We start from the raw sequence: 27103 nt of genomic DNA, 5'->3' as shown, positions 1-27103 counted from the left end.
ATTCTAGAATGGGATACAGCTATGGAGGAAGAATACAATTCATTGATGAAAAATAACACATGGGACTTAGTTCCCCTTCCTAAGGGAAGAAAAGTGGTTCGATGCAAGTGAATTTATCAAACCAAATTTGCAACAGATGGAAGTATTGATAAACATAAGGCTAGACTAATTGCTAAAGGTTTCTCGCAAGTTCCAGGTATTGACTATACAAAGACTTTTGCACCAATTGCCAAGATGAACTCCATTCGCCTGACACTACCAATTGCTGCAACTCAAGGATGGGTTGTACACCAAATGGATGTTAAGAGCGCATTTTTGAATGGTGACCTTCATGAGGAAATATATATGGAGCAGCCACAGGGGTTCATACAAGATTCTACTATGGTTTGTAGATTAAAGAAATCTATTTATGGTTTAAAGCAAGCTCCTCAGGCTTGGTATGCCAAAATGGATTCATTTCTCCTCTTAGTAGGTTTCAGAAGATGTCATTCTGATTCAAATGTTTACATTCTCCAGAAGGATGACTCTCACTTGATCTTAGTGCTTTATGTTGATGACTTGATCATTACAGGGAGCACTGCATCCATCATAGCCAGTGTCAAGACCTCTCTTCAGGATAGATTTTCCATGACAGACTTGGGATTGCTACACTACTTCCTTGGCATTGAGATCATATAGTCTTCAGCAGGGATTTCACTCTCATAGCCCAAGTATGCTCTTGACTTGCTTTCTCGATTTCACATGAGTGACTGTAAACCTGCTCCTACTCCCTTCCTATCAGGTGTCAAGCTAGAGGCTAAGTGTACAACTCCACTTGTTGATGTGACATTATACAGACAGTTAGTTGGGAGCCTTATCTACTTGACACACACACACCCTGATATTGCCTTTGCAGTTGGTATGGTTTCACGCTTTATGCAAGAACCTCATGAGCTTCATTGGAAGGCTGCTAAGCGCATTTTGCACTATATCAAGGGTACACATACACATGGGATTCATTATGCAACAGGTACAAGGCTTCAATTGATTGGATACACAGATTCAGACTATGCAGTAGACTTAGATTCTCAGAAGTCTACTTCAGGGTACACATTTCACCTTGGTTTCGGCCCTATTTGTTGGCAAAGTAAGAAGCAGAACAATGTTGCTCTTTCTTCCACAGAGGCTGAGTATCGAGGGGCTGTCAATACAGCTACAGAGGCTCTTTGGTTACAGCACATCCTAGAGGAGTTTGGATTTGATCTACCTAAGCCGACAGTTATTCATTGTGACAATCAGAGTGCCATTGAAATCTCTAAGCATCCAGTTTAGCATCGGCGGACAAAGCACATTGAGGTTCATATGCACTATATCAGAGAGCTTATACATGAGCAGATCATTGCACTTCAGTACTGTCCTACAGCAGAGTAGGTCGCTGATATTTTCACCAAACCCTTCACCGAGGTCAAGTATACTCATTTACGAGATCTCTTGGGGGTGGGGGATGTTGCAGATAGGGAAGTCCCTTGACTTCTCTATTCTTCTTCTTCTGAGAGGGATTTTTTCCTCTTATGAGGTCTTCTTCTCTCTCTTTCTCTATTGTACTTATCTCTCTTTTTGGAGGAGGGTTTTTCTCATGTGGTTTTCCCTCTTTCTCCGCTTTATGAGAGATTGCATTACATCATTTTAGCACTTCTTTTGTACATGGGTACCTAACATGGCCTAATAGCCGAGACCCATTATGCATTAGTGAGCTTAAGTGCACTCCCCTAACTTGCACTTAAGGGGGGGTGTTGGTGTAAATAGGTATTTACTATTTACACTTTACTTAAGTTTACTTAGGTTAGTGCATTATTTTATTATTTCTCTTTATGAGACACTTAGGAGTTTGTGCATCTTCTATAGTTGTCATGTAGACAACATAGAAGTACGCAACTCTAATTATGCACATGGTGTCTACACCATAGGAGTTTGCATCATTCACTAAGTTGTCATGTAGACAACACAGTTTTTCGCACTCCTAATGTTGCACATGTTGTCTACAACACTGATGTGCATGTTTCACTTTTGTAAGCTTATCCTCACATCATTGCACTTACTTTCGTGCATAATGGAGGATAACCCATATCTGGTGGACATGTGCCTGGTTGTTGGACTTATCATGATGCTAATTCTGAGGCATTCTAGATGCATCTCAGAGGCCTTCATATTGAGGCACTCCTAGTGTACTTGTACATAGAATTGAATACCATACAGTTATTCTGATCATACTCTGGTCTAATTTGTGCTTGTGTTTTGAGTTCCTTGGTCTTGGGTAAATTCTGCCCTAAGGCAAATTCTTACAAAAAGCAATGGTGAGCCCACTCTTTACATCAAGGCAACAGATGGTAATGTATTGATTATTGTCTTGTATGTAGATGACTTGATTTTTACTGGTAATGATAAGGCTCTAATCGGTGAGTTTAAAGAGGCCATGAAAAGTGAATTTGAAATGACAGACTTAGGTCTCTTGAAATACTTTCTAGGCATAGAAGTAAAACAAATGCATGATGGCATTTTCATCTCTCAAGAAAAGTATGCAAGGCAGATCTTGGAGAGATTTAAAATGCAAAATAGTAAGGCAGCCCCCACACCAACAACAATAGGTCTGAAGTTAAGCAAGGAAGACTCTAGCAAGAGAGTGGATCCAACACTATACAAGAGTATGGTTGGAAGTCTAATGTATTTGACTGCAACTCGGCCAGACCTAATGCATGTAGTAAATCTGATTTCCAGATTTATGAAAGCACCAAAAGATTCCCATTGGCAAGCGGGAAAAAGGATCCTAAGGTATGTGAAAGGTACCAAGGGATTTGGAATTTTGTATACTGCAAATGATGATTTCAAATTGGTGAGATACACAGATAGTGATTGGGCTGGAAGTATAGATGATAGGAAGAGCACTTCCGGATATATGTTTCATATGGGATCGGGTGCAATTTCATGGGCATCCAAGAAGCAACCTATTGTTGCTCAATCTATAGCTGAGGCTGAATATATAGCAGCAAATGCAACAGCATGTCAGGCTATTTGACTAAGGAGGATCTTGACAGATTTGAATGAAAGGCAAGAGGATGGAACCACAATTTATTGTGACAACATCTCATCAATTGCATTGTCCAAGAATCCAGTCTTCCATGGGAGAAGCAAGCATATAGAGATTAGATATCACTTCATCAGAGAGTTGGTGGAGAATGGGGATATCAAGATGGAATTTTGCAAGTCCGAGCAGCAGCTAGCAGACATTTTCACCAAGCCATTAGGCATTGGAACTTTTGTACACCTAAGAGAGAGTCTTGGTGTAGTTGATTTGGATCAGTAGTGATCTTTGTTTGTTTGGCTCGGGACAAAGGGGGAGTTTTGGAATATTAAATGAAGCGTACGCTTGCCCCTTGAGCCAAACGCTCACCTACCACCTCTAACGTCCAAAACAGACAGAAACATAAATACGGTGGGTGAGATTTTTTGAAATCAGAAATGAAGGGGAAAATGGAGTGTGACAAAAAGGAATGTTTCTTCATTCATTTTCATTCAGTCAAATTTTCAGAGATTCAGTTCAGCAAAGCAGAGAAAAGGAAGAAGAAGAAAGTGGTCAGCAGATCCACTTGTTGCAGAGACAGAAGGAAGTATATTCAGTGTCTCCAGTTGCACTTGACTCCTCTATTCATTCTATAAGTTGGTTGTTGTTTTGTTTTGTCCTGTTGAAGCAGTGATTGCTCCAGGCACCTTTGTATGCAGCTATTAGAGCTGCAAGTTTAAAAGTTTATTGAAGTTTGAAGTATTATCAGTTTAGGGTTATTTTAGGGTTTTTTGGTTGAAGCCGAATGCTCCCAAATTTTGTAATAGTTTAAATCTCAGTTGAATAGAAAAGCAAGAAGGCATACTTGAATCTATTGTTCTTCCTCTTCTATTCACTGTATTTGAGAAACTTGGTTGAAAGATTAAAGCTTGGCTCTCTGGTTTTAATGGTGAAAGCATTCACATTGGAAACTCCTAAGTTATAATTTTTCAGTTGAACAGAACACTCGGCATCCTCTTTCTTAGTTGGAGCCGAGCTTACTCGGCATCCATTATTTCCAAGCAATTTTTCTTTGTGTGCCGAGCTCACTCGGCACCTTCAAGTGCCGAGCAAGTGCCAAGCAATCTGTGACTCGGCATCTTCAGTGCCGAGCAAAACTGGCACTCGGCACCTTCATGTGCCGAGCAGTTTTTAAGTGCGGAGCAAAATTTTTAGGTTTAGGGTTGTGAGTATTGATTTTAATTTATATTTCTTACAGTGATGGCCTCCCTATGGGATTCTATAAAGCTATCGGCCTCATATTAAGGATGATTTTTATTGTCTCTACTTGGAAGCTTTCGAAAATGGATCATTGGGTCCTATTATCAATGGTGGCATCATTAAACTTTTTCTCAAAGGGAGATACAAAGATTATGTTTTAGGATGGCATCCTATAACCTTGCTCAACACTTATAAAATTATTGCAAAAGCTTTGGCCATTATGATCAAACCAGTGGTTCAAAGAATTGTTTGTGTTGAGCAAACTGATTTCATTGCTGGAAGATTTATTCTTGATCTCATGCTTGCATGGGAGACTTGTGAATGGGCCCAACAAATAGGACAAAATGTCATTCTCATCAAGCTTGAAGCTTATGATAGAATCCGTTGGAGGTTCATTATAAAAATGCTTGAATGGCTTGGTTTTGGACCTAAAATTTGAGCTTGTGTCAATATGCTTTTTCAAGATGCAAATGTTCAGATTATTATCAATAACACTACAACAGATCCATTTCCCTTACAAAGATCTATCGACTACCCTTTAGCTCCTTATTTATATGTTCTTATGGAAAATCCACTAGGGTACTTGCTTCGAAGTGCTAACAACATGAAGTTGATATCAAGAATATCTATTCCCAACACTGTCATTACCAACCCCCACTATGCTAACTTGTTTGTTACTTTTCATAAATGATATTAATTCTATTCAAACAATTGAATGAATTAATACAATTTATTTATTTTATCATATTGAGTTATAATTAGAGAAAATATGAGAAATGTTGATTATTATATTATCAATATTAATTAAATATTAAAAATTAATATCTAAAGATTAGTGAATAGTTACATATTTTTAATTTATTTTCTAATTATTTTAAATATTTATGAAAGAGCAAAACTTGTCATTTCATGCATTCAATTTTTTGGTAGTTTAATTGATAGAATTAAAAAAAATCAAGCATGGTCTACAATTTGTTTTCTATTTTAGATTGTTCTCTTCAATGAATGTGTTGTCTAGAAGGAACCTTGAATTTGAGTGGGTGAAGGTCAATTCTCATGGAACTTTCAAAGACAATCCAACCAAGAGTGGTATGAGTTGTACTGCTAGAGATTATTAGTAATACTTGCATTGAAAGGAGGTGCAATGGGTACATTGATAATAAGATATAATGTTAAATATTATATTGAAGACTACAAATAAGAGAATAATATTAATATTAATGTTAATGTGTCATAAGAAAAATAAATAGACAATTAAGATCTAAGAGAATAATATTTATATTAATGTGCCATAAGAAAAATAAATAGACAATTAAGATCTAAAAGGATTTGATCTTTATGGTTGATTTGCCTTCTTTATTAGAGTAAGACTTATCAAGTGGTTAGGGTTGAGATTAGCATTTTGATTAGGTAAAAGCAGGTTTGAAGGGGACTCGAAACCCCATACAAAAAGTAACAAAGTCAAGAACTAGTTTGTTCAAAGTAAAATTCAAAGATTGGTTTTATATGGACCAGCAACCAATATGACTCAACAAAAACAGTAGGGGCCAAAAGACCAGAAAAAACAAAGACAAAAACTTAAACCAAGTCTTTAATAGCTCCAGTGATAGAAGAGCCTAAGACAGTGACCTCTTTGAGAGAGTATTGAATGCTCTTCACAAGGATATGGAGGTCATTTTTCTTGGTACTTTGTTTGGTGCCCCTGCTCGGACCACTAGCCAGCATCGAAGCATGATTAGTCGAAGTTGCTTCATCTGAAGAGGCTTTCCCTATTGACGAAGCAACAACCAAGATGGACGAAGTAACACCTTTCTTTCCCATTTTGCTATCCTTTATCAATTTTTTGAGGGAATCTTCGTACTCCTAAAGTTTAATTGGGATGTTCCCAACCAAAGCTTCCAACTCTTTCTGCTTCTTGCTTTCCTCATCTAGCTTCTCCTATAAACTTAGGGACTTTTCCTACAAGGAAGAAACAAAAACATGGATTTTTTTTATTTCATTGTACATCCAATTGTTCAACTTCATCCCAATATTGGCTTTGTTTTTGGCTTTGTTCATGAATTCCAGCACGTTGTCATAATCTATTAAATCTTGGGCATCCTCGAAAATCGCATTCTTTTGAGGCATTTCCTTGAATTCCTGGGTGTGAGCAGTGGGTATACCAGGATTGGTATCATCATGGTTGCTATTGGCTAGAGGAGTATCTGCAGCAATAACAAAGGTCACAACAATCTCTGTTTCCAGAATTTGGGAGGTCTAGTTGATGGCCTCATCTATGCCTTCAGTACTAGTATCCTTCAAATCATTCATACCCTCCATTTTCACAAGAATTTCACTATCCTCATTTATGGTAACATCTTTGGTCTTCAGACTAGAGATAACCCTTTTAATTCTTTTAAGCTTTGAGGAGGGGACTATATCCTTACCCTTATAAGAAGAGTGCTTACCACGCTTACTGACAGTACTTGGGGAAGAAAGCGAAGAATCATGAGCTGAGGTTTCATCCAAACTTAAAGCAACATCCTTGTTCTTAGAAGAACACCCATCACTTGCAGTCTGGGTCGTGTCATCATCCAAGGGAGCTTCGACATCCTCCAAATCTTTCAAACTGTACTTAGAGTCTGTTTCCATCACCAGGGCACGTTGACAACTACTTTTTTTTTTCCAACAAAGAGTCACCAACAATTCCCTTTCTGCTTGGCAAACCTTCCTCATCCCTCTTCCATTTTCTACTAGAAATAGAAATAGAGTGAGTAGGGGTACTGTCACGACAAAACTCAGTGATAAGCAGGATGAGACCCTCATGGATAATAGGTCTAGAAGCCTTTTTCTTGTGGGCTTTGTTAGAGAAAAAGGTTAATTTAATTTCATTTATTCAATTACCTTTTCTCCCTTCTTAATATTTCACTTTATGCACTTATGTATTCACATTTAATAATTAATTAGTAATTATTAAATGGCTTTTCCCTTTTAGGTTACCCTTTTTTCGGGTTTCGTTCTCCTTCCATAAGGATTGATCTTTTATAATTATCTCTTATCTTTTTCATTTCTGAGAATACAATTTACATATTTTCAAAGCAAACCTTTGCCTCTTCTTGTCTTTTTCTTCTCTGTGACAGGTTTTTACATGCAAGTATTCTTCGGACTTTGTGGATTTGTATTGCTCAAATCTCTCATTGTGTCAAACTCAGATTTGTTGTAGCTTGTTCAATATTTGGAGAAAAGTGATAACGAGGGTTTGATAGAACAAATTTGACACTTTTTGGGCTTTTTCTTTGATTTATGGAGGTGCTACAACGACGATTCAGAAAAAATAATTACAGAGGTGATTTTCAAACAATGATATCTCACTCATACGGTCTCCTTTTTCCAAGCAATTTTTTTTTGTTTTGGGGTAGAATTTCGCGATCTACACATTGCTACAAGTTGTTTGTAATCGATTTTTTTCCTGATTTATTTTTTAAAATTGCAAATACCAATTTTTGCAACTTCAAAGGCTTCATTCGGGCTCATATGGACACATATTCAGGTGCTATTTTTTTTTAAAGCGCATAATTTTTTGTCTACTTTCCAAATCTAGTATCAGTTTGGAGTAATATTGAGTGGACATACTACTTTAAGCATTTGGTCATTTTTTTGCGTGCAAAAAACAATCCAATTCACCTTCTAAAACAATGACCGAGACCTCTTCTTGTTTAGAAATTTGACCCCTCATAACTATCACACATGGAAGACCTTGATGACACGACTTCTCCGGTCAAAAGGGTTGTGGTCTTGTTTAGATGTTGTGCAACCAGTTTTACAAAGGCCTTTTGAGGTCATGTAACATAGGAACAAGATGGATGAGGCAATGGGATTGATTGTTTTATAGGTATCTAATAGTCTACAGTTTCATTTTGATTGGTGCAATACCCCTCTAGCTATGTGGACCAACCTTGAAGGCTTGTTTGGTATAGTGAATGAATTCAAGTACTTTAGATTGAGGCAGAGCTTACCTCTCTTGTACTAGATTATTTTCCTTCTATTGAGGACTTCTTGATGAAGTCCAATAAACAGAGATCTTTATTGCTAGGTTGTGGGAAGACCAAGACTGATACTGAGTGCATCTACTTGATTATTTATAAGTTTCGTAGAAACTTTCAAATTTTTTGCTTCTACCTTCTATTCCACCAAAGATGCTTTGGGAAATAGATTTACATGCCATCCTTTGAGGTTTTTTGTGATCGTTTGAATCAAGAGCAAGCTAAGCTCTCTTAGTTGGTTTCTCTCACAGGCTTACAAACTTATGCATTGGTAGCTCGTCCATCTTCAGGGAGGAAGGAGAAGACACATAAATCACATTCTATAGAGTCTCAAATTGATTCTAGCACTCACAGTTCATCAAGGCCACCTCCTCCTAAAGGGGGTAAACCAAAGCCAGAAAGATTGAAGTGTGCTTATTGTAATAAGCCTAATCATGATGAGTCACATTCCAATGAGAAGAAGTTAGATGGCTATGCCAAACAGGTTTCAGATTTGACAGCTCTCCTTCAGAAGAGCGACATTGATATTCCTTCTACTTCTCACAAATCTTCTTCATCATCATCATTTCAGTCAGATGGTAAAGATATAGGAAAGAAAGGGTCATGCACTATGTGCAACTACTATTCCTCATTCTTCTAGATGGTTACTAGATTCAGGTGCTTCACACCATATGGTATCTTCTCAAGATTTGTTCTCTTCTTTTGAGGCTTCTCCTACTCCACACATTTGGATGGGGAACAACATTGTTATGACCATATGTGGGAAAGGTTCTATTGACATTGATGATGGTACATTTCATGATGTACTTTGTGTTCCATCTTTGTCCTCTAATATTCTCTCTATTTATTAGATTACACACAATGGGATAGGGAAGACAATTGAGTTTGCACAAGATTCAGTGCACATCAGAAATAGTGAGACATGCAACATTATTGCTACAGGGATTATTGATCATGCTTCTCACCTATATTCCTTCTCATATTTTGGTCCACCATCTCTACTATCGGAGACTCACTCTTTTTTTTCACAAGAGTCTATTTAGGTGAAGTTAGGTCAATTGAACTTGTGTTGTTCCTAAGACCAGTGTTGTGACTTCTACACCTCCACCTCCTGTTCAGATTCCATCTCTTGCACAAGATTACTCTTCAGCATTGCCTACTATTGCAACTCTAGTCATCGAGCCACCTACTATAGTTGTTGAGGATATATCAGAGGACACACATCTTCTCTCAGATGACAGATTCAACACACCTGTTATCCCACCTCCATTGGAGATTTCATTTCAAGATTCCCATGCTTTCTCCTTTAAGCATCAATTGGGACTTCCAGTTGCACCTTACATACATGGGTTTTATCATCCTTGTCCACTACCTTTGTCTCCTTCATATTGGAGCCACATTGTTATGTTCGTTGACACATGATTTTGGTCATTCTAGGGGGCTATAAAGTCTCAAGCTTCTATCATGGAGCCTTTCATTGTACTTATGGTCTTGAGAGATTCTCTTGAGATGTTTCATGTGTGCATCCTTTTCTATCTCTTTATGGAGTAGGGTTTTTCCCATTGGGTTTTCTCTATTTCTCCGTTTCATAGAGATTTGATTGTAATTGGGTACCTCATTAGACTTTGTTGTTGGGACCCAAGTTTGCTTTCCACATTGAATTGTAGTTTCCTTGCTCTTTTTGCATTGTTTGTAGTTGCATTGTCGCTCATCTTGGGGGGGGGGGGGGGGGGGGGGGGGGGTGTTGGAGAAAAAGGTTAATTTCATTTCATTTATTAAATTACCTTTTCTCCCTTCTTAATATTTCACTTTATGCACTTATGCATTCATATTTAATAATTAATTAGTAATTATTAAATAGCTTTTCCCTTTTAGGTTACCCTTTTTTCGAGTTTCGATCGCCTTCTATAAGAATTGATCTTTTATAATTATCTCTTATCTTTTTCATTTCAAAGAATACAATCTGCATATTTTCAGAGTAAACCTTTGCCTCTTCTTGTCTTTTTCTTCTCTATGATAGGTTTTTACATACAGGTATTCTTCGAGCTTTGTGGATTTATATTGCTTAAATCCCTCAGGTTTTAAGCCTGGAGAGGAGAGAATTTGCCAAGTAGTAAGGGAAGGAAAATCTTTTCTTGTAGTGGAAATGATTCAAAAAAACAAAGTGATAGAGATCTACTCTGGAAACCCTACCATCCAGAATGAAATACATCTGCACACAAGTGAGAACCTCCTGCTAGATATCCTTAATTTGAGCAAGGTCATAAAATTAACAACCTTAATCAGTTTAGCATCCTCTTGATCATTTTTGGGAAAGCGCTTGATTGCTTCTTCGGAATCTTTTTTCTGCTTAAAAAATTTCATTCCTTCATTCAACAGCCCAATAACTTCAACAATGAAATCAGCATTAATGGTGAACTATCTGCCATAGAGATTAACCTTATCACCATCCCAAGCTTTGTAGAAGTTGTCCGTCACATGAGGTTTGTAACCATGAAGTTTCTCGATGAAACTAGTCACCTTTCCTTTCTCGAGTTGATGCCATACTTCTTTCTTCTTTTTCCAGTAGTGGCATTTCTCAGGTTCCAATTTTTTTGCTTCCCCGCCCATATTCACAAAGACAGTTTCTTGCAAAATGTTGTGACTAAAAAAACCCAGAGAAAAGTGCCAAGAAAAGTTTTGCGTATTACCTCTTGAAAGCCCAAAAAATACTTATAATCCGTGTGAGGTTCTGACAAACATGAAAGCACGGAAGCCATTCCATTTAAAAAAATAAATGGAAGCATTAATGATTAGATATGAGGAGGCCGCGGGCATATCAAATATTGATTTTCCCTTCTTGAGATATGTTTCTCTCCTTAATTACCTTTTGCTCTTAATACATCATCCATGCTTAGCTGGTCAATCCACGTGACGATATCATTACTTTGAACTCTCAAGTTGGTCATCCAATCCACCAGCATGTTCGTCTCACAGTAGCTATGAGAAATGAACACATTATGGAAAAAGTTGATGTCTTTTTTACTTTCGTTGAGGAGGTTAGAAATATTCTATGTAGGGTCATGTTTATTGTTTAGGATATTGACTATATTCCTAGAGTCACCTTCCAGCCAGAGGTTCCTGAAACTAGTATCCTTAGCCAACTTGATCTTGTAATGGCCCCCTACCATCTCAGCTTAATGAGTTGAACTTATACCAAGGGGAATTGCCTGAGCCCTTATGATATTGCAATTACAATCCCTTATGACACCCCCATAGCTAGCCTTGCCAGGGATCCCTTTGGAGGACCCATCAAAATTAACCTTAATCCATCCATTGGGAGGAGATAACCAGATGGCATTCTCCCTCAAATTGTCCTTTTTAACTATGCAATTTTGATCACCAAGATGCTCCGTGTTGAGATTAGTTAAGGGACCAAAATGGGAAATAAAATTCTCCTTTAAGTTTCTGATAATTTTTTTTACCTATGACTCAGGAGGAGGTGCTGGTACCTTTGAAAATTGTCATTCCTTTCTTTCGATAAGCCCTAGCAAATGTGGCGGAAAGAGTACCGCCAAAGGGTGCTAACAAGTTCTCCTCTGAAGGGACTATGCTAGCTTAGAAAATTGTCTGCAAGATTCTCTTGAAAGGTTCATTGAATTTCCCAAAAATTCAAAATTTCCTTCCAAATTTCCCTAGCATAACAGCAATGAAGAAAAATATGTTTGACAGATTCTATATCCTTCTGCAAAGACAACACCAATGGGTAATGATCATCCCTCTTTTTCTAAGATTGTCTATCGTGAGAATTTTGTTCTGTAGAGCAATCTAGAAGAAAATCTCAATCTTAGGAGTTAATCCTTTGGTCCAGGCTTTAACCCATGGGAGATCAATTCTCTTCTCAAAAAAAAGGGAGGAAACTTTGAAGTTACCACTTGGATGAAGAGCCCAAATGACCTTGTCTTGGGAGTTGGGATCAATACAGGTAGAGAAAAGAGAGATTTGGATTGGGTGAAGATTGATATCCAAAGTAGTAAAATCCATCCGTCTATTGTTATCCCAATAGTCAATAACTTTATCTCCAAAGTTGGCTTCGCAGTACTCAATGATATGAATATGATTGTAAAACAAGTTCATGGGAGAATCCAGTAACCAGCTATCCTCCTAGAAATGAATAGTTTTACCATCACCCAGCTTCCATTTGCAACCTTTGGTCGGGATATTCTTCGAAACTTGGACAACTTTCCAAATGGAAGAAACATTCTCTAAATGATCAGCACATAGGAAACTATTCAAAGTGGGAGAGTGTTGAAGATATTTACTCTTCCAGATTTTACTCCAGTCCCTGTCTTTAGTAAAAACTCTCCAGCTTTGTTTAGCTAGGAGGGCTTTGCTCATATCTCTGATAGGTCTAATGTCCAGTCCTCCAAGATTCTTGGGTTTGCAAATAGAGTCCTAAGCAATGAGAGGAAGTCTTTTTTTGTTCTCAGTCCCAGACCATAAAAAATTTCTTTGAATTCTCTCCATAGCATTAGCATACTTGATCGACATTTTGAACAAACTAAGAGCATAGATGGAGAGACTTTAGTGGCAAGATTTGAGAAGAACAATTTTGCCAACCTGACTCAACAAAGTGCCCTTCCAACCCGCTAGTTTTTTATTATGTTTGTCAATGAGCATTTCCTAGAAAGAGTCAAGTGGTTTGGAACAAAGGGGAGGCCCAAGTATAACCCAGGGAGGGCGGCAATGCTACAGCCCAAAATCCTAGAGATTTTATTTTGTCTCTCCAGGGGAGTATTCACAAAAAAGATCAAACTCTTCTCCCAGTTGATAAGTTGAGCAAAAGATGAATATATAGATTTAAGGCATTCAAATAGCTCCTAGCTCCCTTCATCGTGGCAAGCCCCATCAGAATTGTGTCATCCACAAACTGTTCATGAGAACTAGCATTGGAGAAAGAAGAGGGACAAAGGCCATGGATGCTACCTTGAGCATTGAGATGCTTAATGTATGTTCCCAAACACTTTGCCATAATAATAAGTAAGATAGGAGAGATGGGATCCCCTTGCTTAAGCCCTCTAGATAGAGAAAAGAAGTTAGAGGAAGAACCATTCACTAGGACAACCAAGGCAGCCATCGAAATAAGCTAAGAAATGAGTTGGATGCATCTATTACCAAAACCAAAGGACTCTGAGATCTTAAATAAGAAACTCCAATCCACACGATTATAAGCCTTTGATAGATCCAACTTCATAAGGAACCCTTGGTTATGAGAAGCCACCATAGAGTGGATGTTTTCACGTGCAGTAACAACCGAGTCCAAAATTTGACAGTCTAGGACAAAGCCACTCTGTTCAGGGGATATGATGTCCAGGAGAATAGCAAGGATTCTCAGGGTAAGGACCTTGGAGATGATTTTGTAAACAAAGTTACAAAGACTGATAGGGCGAAAAATATCCAAAGTGTTAGCCGCCACCTTCTTAGGAATGAGAGCTAGAAAGGTCAAATTAAGCTCTTTTAAGAGGAATCTGGCTCCAAAGAATTCCTTGACGGCATCACAACAACAATGTTCCATTGCTTTTGGAAAAAAAATTAGGAAACCATCAGGGCCGGGCACTTTGTCACCTTCAAAAGAAAAGACAACTTTACGAATTTCAAATGCAAAGGGGATTGCAACTAAAACAGAATTCTGATGGTCGAAAATGATGGAAGGAATTTTTTCAGCAATTGACCTTGGCTAACATCACAAAGACTCTGGTTTGACGAGAGCAAGGATGAGAAAAAATCCTTCATTTTAATAGTTATATAATCCTTATTAGTGAACTCTTCTTGATCTATCTTGAGATTGGAAATTCTATTAGCTACTATGTGCTTCAAGGTGGTGATGTGAAATTATCTGGAATTGTAGTCGCCTTCCTTAAGCTAGATAGCCTTAGATCTTTGCCTCTAGTACAACTCTTCAAAGGAGATGACATTATGGAGTTTAGAAAGAGTTTTGTTTTCCTCTTTGATAAGCTCGTCTGAATAACCAGCAACTTGAATTTTCTCCTGGGTCATCTGAAGGTCATTTTGGAAAACCTCTTTGTTTTTAAAAATGTCACCAAAGGAAGACTTGTTCTAGACTTAAACTCTGTCTTTGACTATTCTGAGTTTTTTAGCAATTTTGTACATGGCAATTCCATCTACTTTGGTTTGCCACCAAGTGTTACAGACTTCATTGAAATCCTTGTGTTGCATCCACATTTTCTAAAATCTGAAGGGAAAATGTCTTTTCTTACCAATTGGATCAGCAATAAAGACAAGGGAGAAATGGTCCTAAGCAATCTTGGAAATGGACAACAGAGAACAATTCCAATCCTGAATCTAGTTATTTGAGGCCAAAACACTCTGCAAGCCTAGCTTGAATGCAGTTCTAACCAGTCCTTTTGTTAGATCAAGTAAACTCAATCCCTTTTAGGTTAAAGTCAATAAGACCTTTATAGTAAATAAAGTCCATAAGGTCCATTCTACCATCCAAATGAATAGTATTACCTCCCTAAAGAGGAACATTCAAATCGCCCATGAAGAGCCAATTGGGTTCAACAAAATTGTTCTTCAGTTCCTTAAGATTAGACCATAAAGATTTTCTAGCTCTGGCACTATTAGGAGCATAGATGTTGACTAAGATTCAATCATAGTTAGAGTTGAGATTAGCATTAAAATTAGGTTTTAAGTTAAAAGTAAGATTAGAATACTTTAGTATTATAGTTAAGAATTGAATTAGAGTTAGTGGTAGATATAGGGTTAAAATTGAATTTACTATTATTTTATTTTGATATATTATATTTTTCAATAATATGATTCAATTCATAAAATGGTAATTTACTTCTTTTTCACCTCGTAGTTCAATTTTTTACTATTCTCATTTTTTTCATCTAATACATTATTTTGATCTTTCAATAGTTATTTAAATGGCTAAATATTACACTTTAATAATTTTAGTGTATATATATATACAAATAAAATTAAAAAAATATGATTAAAGAACTAAAATACTTATTAAGTTAAAATGTCATCTATTGTGGCAACAACTTGTAGCCCAATTCTAAGAGGTCTTAGGTTCGAGTCTATTTGAGCTTAACAAATTATATTAATTAATCTCAACGTGGGCCCATTTTCCAAGAAAAAATGTTATCTAGTGGAATATCAACTTTTAAAAACAATAATTTTTATTCTTTAGATTTTACTATAAGTAATCTTATTATAAAATATATAAAAACATATTCAAGTCAACAAAGGCTCATTAAAATGCTAACAAGAAAACCTACTCAATTTGATGACGACTGGTTGAATTACTAAAATGATGGAAAATAATGATTAGACTCCACAGGTCGAGCAAAAGATCATGAAATTGTATGGGAAGTTTAAAAGTTGGATCTGATTGTGTCCTCAACAAGTAGAGCAACTTAAGCATTAGTTAGGAAAATTTTGACTCAAAATAAAACAATATGATTTTTTGTTTTTGACATCTTGAAGGGTAGTAAACAAAATTATAGATTTTAACAAAAAAGAATTAATTTGTACCATGTTGAACTCGGAGATAGAAAAGATGACAAGAAATCAAAGTGAAACTTATTGATTATTACAAATAGAAAAACATGCAAAACCTTGAACCGATCATTTATCTTGTTTAAATTATTGAATTTAATTGCAATTCAAAGTATAGATGTTGAATCACCATTAGGTAAGGAAAAGAGATAATCAATCAAAACTTCAAGTCATCCAAATAGACCAAGCTCTCATTAACTTTAAGAAACTTTCAAGTTAACCAGTAAACCGAGGCCTATTGACTTTATTCTTTACTTTTAAACAATCTTAGAATTGAAAGCATGAAAATATCTAAATATTATAAGTAACTTGAATAATTGATGTGCCTTCTGAAACCTCTAGCAACACAATGAACCACAATAGCTCCTTCCGTGCGCCCCCACTCAATGAAATCAAAGCAAGGTGTCTAGATAATCCAATAAACTTTCATTTTCCATGTCCCTCAAAGACTCGCCCATTTGTAATATATTCAACTTCAATCACATCAATTTGCAATTGTACATCAACTTCCGGTACATACGAATCACTTGATTTTATTCGTCAGAGCCATTGGAGCCCTTGATGGCAAGGTTTTTGGCTATCTTCATTGTAAGCTTTTTCCCGACACCAGTCAACAAAGAATGTGATATACATGGATCTTATCAAAGTCCTCAATAATGCTACTAATGGCTTTAATTTTTTATCAATAATTTTCTCTTTGAAATATTCATTCTTTCCATTTCCCCACATTGGGCTAAACTCTTTGATATAATAAGTCCTTTTGCGATGAATATGATTAGTCCACATGATAGCTTGAAACTCTTCTATGACAGTTTTTAATTCTGTCATTAGCATGAGGACGCTCATGCAACTTAATAGCATTTTCTTGCTCAATTACTTGTATTGTTTCATCGAAGTTTTCTTCCTACAATCAAGACCCTCTTTCATCACAATTTGGGGCTAGAATTTGTTATTCATGTTTTTAACCTTCTTTAAATAACTTATTAATTGTGTTATCACAGTAGACACCTGCAACAAAAATATGCATGTTTCCACTAAAAGGATTTTGTATGGTATTGAGGTTTTGACTCTGAGATTTCTTGGGATTAGGTTCTTCTAAGTTTTGTCTAATTGTTTCTATCCATACCTTTTCATGCTACCTCCCCAAACTTCACAACCATAAAGAGTCCCCAGTGTGACCAGAAAACCAAAAAGAGTTTTCTTGGTTTTCCAGTCCCAAAGATCATCATTTATACATGTACTTTGGACTAGATATGACACTTTCCATCCCTCTTGTATTCTGTTATTTTCACTCTACAAGTCTCCCACTTGATCTTGTAGTAGATGTCAATCTCATGATATTTGTAAACTTTTACAATCTCCAACAAGTTGCCTTAAAAAAGGAAGGTAATTTGTGTTTATTTCCTTTGAAAAGAGAAACATGTGATTTTGGTTTCATTGATGTTTACTACATCCCTACCTCCTAAAAAAAGTGTTTTAGGCTCTTAAATGATGTCTTAACCCATGAGTTATTTTTGATATCAAGATAAGATTGTCAATGTATGAAAGTAGCTTTAACACATATATTCCAATTGCAACCCTTTCCCATCCATTTTATTTAATGAAGTTTCTAATTTGTCAATGTGTAAATCAAAGTGGGGATAACTAACATCCTTACTTAAGACCAATGTCATTGTTGAAACATTCACACATTCATTAACTAGTTATAATTTTGTCTCTACCTCACATATAGTTTATCATCTATCACTTTATAAATGTTAGGGATTTCCTAATTCTTCAATATTATTCCATAGCTTGTCTCTAGGAATCGTGTCAAAGGGTTTCTTTAAGTCCACAAAATAACAATATGAATCTTCCATCTGATTATCCCATATTTTCTCTATCAAATGTTGAAGAGTGATGCAATGATCAATTGTTGAATGTCTAGGTTTGAAACCATCTAGCCCTTTTGCTCATTTTCCTTACTTTCTTCCCAACTGTTCAATTATACCTTCCACCACTCCCAAAAAGAGTTTCCAAGGAGATTGACCATAATAGTGCGATAGTTAGATGGGTTAATGATATCGCCACTTTTAAAGAGGGGAATAATCGTAGTAGTTGTCCAATCTAGTAGGAAATCATCTCCAATGACACTAAGTGTAGATTCCTTTTATGTGAGGGGAAAGGAGCTCAAGTCCCCCTTTTAAAAATTCAACTTGAATTTCACGATATTGTCACTAGCCTTAAACCACTTTTTAATTTCTTTATTCCTTGTTTGATACCATCCCCCATGAATAGTTCCACTGATGTGTTCACTATAGGAGAATAGTTCTTCTTGTGTGCTTGCTCATAAAGTTTCTTTGCATATTCTAGCCATTGAGAGTTTGTAATATTGTTCTTAGTTTGTTTTCTCTTCTATTGTAGTTCCTTCAGAAAATCTTTGGGATTGTGTTTTCCAAGAGATGTTAACTCCTTCCTTGCTTGAATCAAATTTGTGTATTTCTTATTTCCCTTCTATAGACCTCTTGGCTATTGTACACTCTTCGTCATGCCACGGATTTGTCAAAAAGGTACCTATATGCCTCCTCCTACTATAAGACCTTTTACATACAAGATCGATTACACAATATATTTTGGAAACAAATCCTCTTTTAAAACATGAATATTATATGTATGACTAGTACAATCCACCCTTTTTTGTATTTGTTGATGATCTAGTGACATGAATGTAATATGAAATTTATTAATGAATTGGTCTTCTATTGCAATAGTGATTTATCAAGATTAGTAATTCCTAAACAATAAATTTATGTAATGAACATTCACACATGGATTCCTAATAGAGAAAAAAGTAAGTAGTCAAATAAAATACACAATTTATATCATTGTTTGTTGCATTAGTTTAAATTAACAATAACAATTAAATTTAGACCATTTTTTTTTTAATTTAAATTCTAAAATAAGTATTTTGAATATTAAATGATTGATGTGTGAGATTCATTTTCTTATGTACATGATTCTACTTAAGCCTTAAATATATTTACAAATCTAAATTAACTTGTAATTATTAAACTAAATGATGTTTTAAGACCAAAATCATTAAATTAGATTAGACCTAATTATCCTTTTTGATCCATCAAAAGATAATAACAAATATATATCCTTTCTTATACCATTTAAGTGTGCATGTAGAAGAAGCATTTCTTTACATGAAACATTCAAAGACAAATCCACACCTAAAAGTGTCTTCTATGCCAAATTAAAGGCTAGAAATATGTCCCGTGAATGCATGAAATTATTTAGGTATCAACATTAATACACTTTTATATTTCTTATTAGACATTTTATTATGAATCTTGGTTCTTTAAAAATATTTGATAATGTATGAAGACTCTTCACCTAAAGAACCATATAAAAAATTCATATCCAATAGAATAAATCTAAAAAATGAAAATATGGGCATTACCATATTTCCAGCTATTGTATAGTTTTTTAAGATATGATTCAAATATCAAATAAATCTAGGAGGGAGGGCCCAAATGTTGCACATACTAATAGTTGTAATTAGTGACAATGTGTGATCCGTTACTTTTCTTCAAATCACCACGCCTCCAAAGTCAAAATGATTATCCTACTTAATATTTTACCAAATTCACTAAGTTATATTATGGCCAGTAATATGAATACTTAGCATTAAATTAATGGAAATCTAGATCAATATATTTTGACACATTTAGATTTTAGATAGTAATTCATTAAGATGTGTTTAAAACATGCTAATTTTGTGTAAAATTTTAGTGTTTTAAATATGGGTTTTTTATGTTGTATAATTAGATATCGATCATGTAAGACAAATAGATGGATAGCCTTTAAGAACAAATGAGAAATAAGATCTATCATTTCTTGCTTAATGCAAGGGAAGAATGCAAAGTAAGAATTTATTTTTTCTTACTTAAAATTCAAATAAAGAGTAGGTTATTTTCTTCTTCAGAACTTATCTTTTTCTTTTTTAACTCCAAGAAAGAATGCGAAGTGAGACATTTTATTTTCTTACTTGAATTCAAAATGAAGACTAGGTTATTTCCGTCTTATCTTGAGTCTATATAGTATTGTACAAGACTTGTATAATTTCATTCAATTTTGGGTAGCCTTATTCTATGCAAAAAAAATTGTTTTTATTTGAAATATAAAATAAAACTTGGTCTATCTTGAAAATAAAGAGGTGGTTGAAACTAAATTACATTTTATCATTGATTTTGTAGCATACAAGGATATTTATAACAGTATGAGAAAGATTTGAAGGTGAGCAAGCTAAATGAACTATTTGAGAATGCAAGACTTCAACAAAATTACAGGAAATCCACAACGAATAGTCAACACTGAAAGCAAGTTGAAATTTGTTGAAGGTGCAAGTCTTGGACCCTAGATTAAGGGTCATGGACATCATTAAAATTCATTCATGTGAATTTGATGAACAAGATCTCATGCACTTAAAGGAGGTTGCTAGTTTATATTTGTACTTATTCAAATTGGTGTAATGTCCTAAATATAAAGTCATAAACTTTGACATTTATGTATGCTTACATATTTTCATTAAAAAAAGCCATTCATTAATTCATTTTGTCAACAATAAAGAATTTTACATAGTTTATTCTAATATTAAAAGAAAAATCAATTATCAAAGTGAACTCTTGGACCCTAGATTGAGGACCATGAATGTTACTAAAGATCATTCATGTGGATTTGACATGTTAGATCCCTTTGTTTTAACATATTTTTTTAAATTCTTACAAACATTAAAAGTTCTTAATTCTAAGAAGCGATATTAATTGTTGTTTTCTTTTATATATCTAATAAATTATGATTAAATAGTTTCATATATAATTAAGATTATAAAAAACGTACAACTTTCTAATATTTGATTACATTAATTGATTTTAGATTATGTAAATTTTTAATGAGTATATTATACCTTTTAGTTATAATGAAGTAGGCTATGTTAAAAAAAGGATTTAATTTCTCAAATTAAAATATAATATTTATATTTTATATTTATTTTTGTCTTCATAAAAAATAACTATTACTTTCATTTTTTTATCACTAATTAAAAATTGATGGTTATGGCCATGCATTTAAGATTGCCTCTTAATAATTTGAAAATAGAATTAGCATTTATAGACCATAATAGCATTTATAGACCATGAGAAGATCAAATAGTCCATTTAGTATTATTAGTGGCAGGATACTATAGCATCCATGTGGATGTTATTTGTCAAATAGTTTTGACCAATGAGAAAGTTGTATTTATTTTCTAGCATTGAATTCTGTAATGTATTTTATTTATCTTGCAATTCAGTAATTTGTAAAATCATCATATTTCCAATTTCTAAGTGGTTCGTACCATGCACAATAAGGCTTTCACCTTTTATTGTGCTAAAAAATTGACCGAGTATAAATTTTTCTTTTTAAAATTTAAGAGATCCCAAATGTTTCCATAGTCTTGAACTGAGTGGTCCTTCCAGTGTAGATTGTACAGTCTTTATTACAACAACTGTAAATATTGAATGCTTTCCTTTTCCAATAATTATGTACAGTGTAATTGCCGCTTGTTTTGCTTGATATCTTTCTGCATTGTCTCCTGAGCTACAGTGCATCGATCAACTTAACAGGAGAAAATCCATCCAACATTTTTTTCTCTGTGGACTGCATTTATATTTTGCACTATTATTGTTCCAGATGACAATACATTTTGGCGAAAAATAAGGTCCAAATGTATTTGGTTGTCAAATCCTTCATTTCTAGAAACATCTAGTTTTAGTTCTAAAAATCTTCCTTTCCCTTCCATTACATTCTAGAATATTCATGTTCCACTTCTTACCAAAATAATTGCAAGAGAAGCCAACATGAGAATCATCTGCAACGAATAATTCAATGTTAAGGAAGAATCCTTCTCCCAAAGGATTTCTAATCTATGTCTCAAGCCAAAAAAAAATAATCTTCCGTCAACTGCCTCAAGAAGTTCCAATGCTGTTGTCTTTTCTTGTTGTTTCCGGATTTCTTTTAGACGATGCGGTTGTCGTGCTTTCGATTTTGAGCTCGGGAGCCCGAATTAAGGATTTTTTTGGTTTTGAGGAGTCCTTTTGCTCGGGAATTTAAATTCAGCTTTTTGCTGTTGGCTCTAGTTTGAATTTAAGCTAGGGTCAGCAGTTGTTTTGTCTTTTGCTGTTGGGGTCCCCGAGCTTGAATTGGCTATGGGAGGCGGCTCGTTATATGAGTGCCTGCAGGGTTTGGTGAAGATTTTCTAGATGTTCTGCTCGATTCCAGAAGTTAAGATTTCAGTCTCGTAGGTATCTGAGACTTGATAGCTGTGAGTAGTACTTCAATTTTCTTATTTTTTTAATGATCTATCTATATATTTCAGATCTCTAATCGTGGCCGTCTTTCGTTTCAGGAATTGTTTGCTGCCGGGACTGACTCAAGCACGACAATCGTAGAGTGGGCCATGGTGAAATTCATGCGCAATCCTCAGAAATTAAACAGAGTTCGACAAGAGTTAGGTGAAGTAGTCGGTTGCAACAGAAAAGTGGAAGAATCTGATCTTGATCATCTTCCTTATCTCCACGCCGCTGTGAAAGAGTTGTTCCGGCTGCAGCTGACGGCTGCGGTGCTGCTGCCACACAGAGCCGAAAGCTGGTGTGAAATCAGAGGTTTTGTTATTCCCAAACATTAAAAGAAACGAGAAACATTTTCGTTAATTATTCTAACGAAATCGAGGTTAACGGTTTCTCGCTTTGCCACAGCAGTAACATTAACAGTACCCACAGCAACAATAATGATATTGTTACGGCCAGTAGTGAGATGATAGAGTGCGTTCCCGATCACTCTCCGGTGGGGCTCAGATGATATATATATCTCACCTTGAAAAGATGAAGAGATTTTATGTTATATAAATGATGGATAACTGATTGAGAAATTGGCTTAATAGTTTTTTTTATTTAAATATAATAAATAGATAATTCCAATGATCTATTATTAGAGGTTTGCACTTCATTGTGATGGCTGATTACAAAGTATAATTTAGAACATTGACGTAAAAAGAAAAAGAACAATTGAATCCAACTTTCAATTACACTACTTAAAACTGTGTTCAAAATTTCTTATTATACTACTAAGTGATTATAATGAAGCTACAAAAAAGCCTCAAATAAATTAGAAATATTAAACACTAAAAAAATAAAAATATGTTTTAACTTTTTGACATTGTCTCTAGATTTGATTGTGTTTTGATTGTGTTTGTTTGTGTCTTTTATCAATGTTTCATTTTAGATTCATCAAGACACAAATGAGAGAAAATGGCATCTCTTGGCTCTCATTTCCATGCCAATGATGGATAACAAAGTGCAATAAAAAATGTTTGGTGTTTCTTTGTCTAATGATTGTGATTCAAACTGTTAACTTAAAAACTTAAGAAAATTAAAACTAGAAACATTAAAAATAAATCTAATGGATTGTGCAAAATTTAAATGTTGATGAAAAATGCAAGCACAATCAAGTAGGGAGAGAAGTAAGCATCCTCGCCTTTAGGGTGAGCACTGGAACCATTTATTGGCCCCACTATTCTAAAGGCAAGTCCAAGTACGAATAAAGATACAAAGCTCATCCTAATAGCATCACTAGTAAGCACAGAAGCTAAGGCAGGGACAATGTACCCACTTGTTCGGGATTGAGACCTAGCAGATGGAAAGACTTTGTGGCCCTATATATGTAGCAAAGAAAATAGAAGAGGAGCAACCAGATGTTCTCACAGAGGTAGTAGTTTCCTCTTCTATGCCTTTGACTAAGTCTTTGTCTTCATTTCACCAATATCTATACCAAATATATCCATATATAGTGTTGGTTGGAGCAAGGCGAGGAGCGTATCAATCTACACGGGTCAAATCAAGAAAGAATATAAAAAGAATTAAAACCTATATTATACAAGCCTCATGTCATTAATTTATGTTTTAAGATTAACTTAAATTGCACTGAACAACGCAAAATGAATAATCCTTTCTGATTGTGTTTATGTTTGTGATTTTCATCAATGTTTTGTTTTGGACTCATCACGATGCAAATGAGAGAAAATGACTTATCCTTCTATCATTTCCATCTTGATGATGGATCACAAAGTGTGATCACGAATGTAATACAATCGAGTCTAGAAACAATTCAAAAAAATTTAATTATAGATTATAAAGACCTTATATCAATAATATGTTCTAAGATTAACTTAAATTACACTAAACAACACTAAATGAATAATCATTTCTGATTGTGTTTGTGTTTTTCATCATTGTTTCATTTCAAATTCATCATGGTGCAAGTGAGAGCAAATGATTACTCATGCTCTCATTAACATCTGATAATGGATCACAAAGTGTGATCAGAAACATAACACAATCAAATTGGAAAACAATATTAAAAGTTTTAAGTTATAGATTCTAGAAACCTTATATCAATACTATGTTTAAAGATTAACTTACACCACAAAAAAATGAATAATTGCTAGTGATCAATCATAACAAACAAGTGTACCTTAAAAACTTTTAATCACTAAGAATTTAAAAAGACACAAACAAAAGAGTCATTTATTGCTCATCCTATCTAGTGTGTGTCATAGTCAGAGGGTCCTATAAGTTGCTTTGGCATCGTAAACTTATTAAAATATGTTCCATAGGATATGTTTAGAGTTGCAGTTAAGGAAGATAAGCTAGTTTGATGGTCAAGATTCATGATAGGAGATTGAATTTGAAAAGGAATACGAATTTGTATAAGTGTGTCATTCATGGCCATCTTTAAACATCACATGCGGAGGAAAAAATTAAGCTTGGAAAAAGTAAGTCAATTTCGACTATTTAAAATTTTTACTCTCAAAATCCGGACGGCTTAAACATTGCACTCTAAGGCTTGATTCCTAGACTAAAAGTATTAAATAGTCAAAGTTGACTTATTTTTCTCAAGCTTAATTTTCCCCTTAATGTGTGATATTTAAGAGTGGCCCTCGAAATCAAGTCTTAGTGTTTGATGTTTAACATGTTCAATCATTCATGACCACTCATAAACATCACACTCTAGAGAGAAATTAAAAGTAAATCAAAGAAGAGTCATTTAAAAAAAAAATTGTCCTATTTAGCTACTATCCATCCATTCATCTACATATTCATCCATTTATTCCATTATAAAAACCATGAAAAACACAAACAAGATTTACACACCTCGAGGCATCTTCAGTACCAAACTCAATCTCATCTATCTATCTATTTATCTTTAAAATCCATCATTCATTCATTCATTCATCCAAAAAAAAAAAATTTATATATATATATATATATATATATATTTTTGCACATCTTTGAGACATTTTAGTACCAAACTCAATTTATCTATCTATCCATCCATCCATCCAAAAAGACGCTGGAAGCATCTTCGGTCCCAAACTCAATCCCTGACACCCAAGACTACGAGCATAAGCCACCATCTCAGAAGCCACAATCAATGCCTCATCCCTACTCATACCCAACTTGTGCTTCAGATGAATATCACTCGTAGAGAGAAATGGAAGAATCATGGGCCTCCCCTCCTCTCGAACCGCTTCCCATGCAGCATCGATGTCCTTCTTCGTACAGCTCGCCAGGGCAGCGATAACCGGCACGTGCCCGTAGCCGCCCACGTCGTTGCTCAGTTCACGCGCAATCATCTTCACGGCCTCCATGTCGGCGCGAGAGGCGACCGGGTAACCGGCGTCGACGACGTCCACGCCCACCAGTCGGAGCTGCCGAGCGATCTGGAGCTTCTGATTGGCCGTCATGGCGGCGCCCGCCGCCTGCTCGCCGTCGCGCAACGTCGTGTCTAAAATGCGCACGTGCGTGGCCGAGACACAGCAATGGCGGCCGCCGCCGCCGCCCCTCTTCGCCTGCAAATACCCACGTTTCCCACGTTGCTCGAAGGGCTGTAGTTTTGTGGCCCACTGGATCAGCTGCGCCATTGATGAGAGGGCAACGTTTAAACTGCAAACTAAAACGTATGACTTACAAAGTGGACACTGATCTTTTTTGGTGGTTTTTCTCAGTTGTGGGTGTTTTTGAACTCTCCTTGTGCGTTATACGGTTTAGTCTGCTATACCCGAGTAGAGTTAAAGATGATGTTTTGACCGTTTTATGGAATAAATTTGGCACATGCCTGGTTCGTCTACTTCGCGTTGTAGTACAGTTTTTTTGAGGAATCGTACCCTTTTTTTCAGATATGGTTCAGAAATAAAGTCCAGGAGGGCGTGCTCGGTTGTTTTCAGAATAGTTGCTGTAGTCACTGACAATGTGGGCTCTGTTGGTTTTGTAAATCACCACCTCCACGGTCAAATCATTCACATGCTCAAAACTACGACAATGTCTTATGTCATTCCATCTTCACTTGATCAATTTTCAGCGTTTGATTTTTATAATCTTCATAGTTTGTAGTTGATAACATCAACAAAATTGGAAAAAAATTACTATGTTTTCGTGAATCTAAGAAAAAAAATTTAACTTTGTTTTGTTTTTTATATCTTTTTGATGGAGATTAGCGTGGCTTCTGTTTACTTGTTCATAGTGACATTTTATCAAAGAATTGGTAGATGGAAGTTTTGGGTAGGGGAGATGACTCGTAGTTGTTTAGGTTAATTTTGGGCATCTAGAACTTCTAATCAATATGTTGAAATTTGTCAATTTTGTTGGTGAACTTTTGTAGGTGAGTGAAGAGCTTAAAGCTAATCTTTCAGCTTTTCTGCATCTACGAAACTCTCTTTGGAAGTCTAGAGTGTGAGGAGGTCTAAAAGTGTCATTTTAAATCATTCGCCCTATCACATTCACCCCACAATAGCTACTCACCAAAAAAAAAAAAAAAAACTTTTTGCACAAATGGACCAATCACCACCCAATATTGCCAAAAAAATGATCAACTATTAGTACATGTGTGCGATCAATTATTAGTACATGTGCTATCATTTTTTGGGGCTTTTTATGAGCAATGATTGGGAGGATCTAAAACGGTAGACGACGTAGTTATTGGAATGTGGGTGGCTACTGGGTCGTCTCCCCTATTGGTTAAAGCACAAATCTTACTCAAGGGGACATTTGAAAGTTCAAAAAAAAAAAGGTCTCCCATTGGATATGATTTATGTTTTAGTTTATGTTTTCGACGTGGTCGAAGCTTTCCAAAAAAGGTG

The 27103-nt window shown here is 35.4% G+C and overlaps 1 pseudogene; it reads right to left on the bottom strand.

The window, feature by feature from the left end:
• LOC149551640 (2-isopropylmalate synthase B-like) overlaps positions 1-26128 on the bottom strand; it is a 97240-nt pseudogene extending 71112 nt beyond the window's left edge.
• Positions 26129-27103: the final 975 nt, after the last annotated feature.

Source organism: Cupressus sempervirens, chromosome 6 (assembly GCF_028749045.1).
Source record: "Cupressus sempervirens isolate cs-2001-9-10 chromosome 6, ASM2874904v1, whole genome shotgun sequence".
Taxonomy (NCBI): domain Eukaryota; kingdom Viridiplantae; phylum Streptophyta; class Pinopsida; order Cupressales; family Cupressaceae; genus Cupressus; species Cupressus sempervirens.
This window is presented reverse-complemented; position numbering and strand designations above follow the sequence as displayed.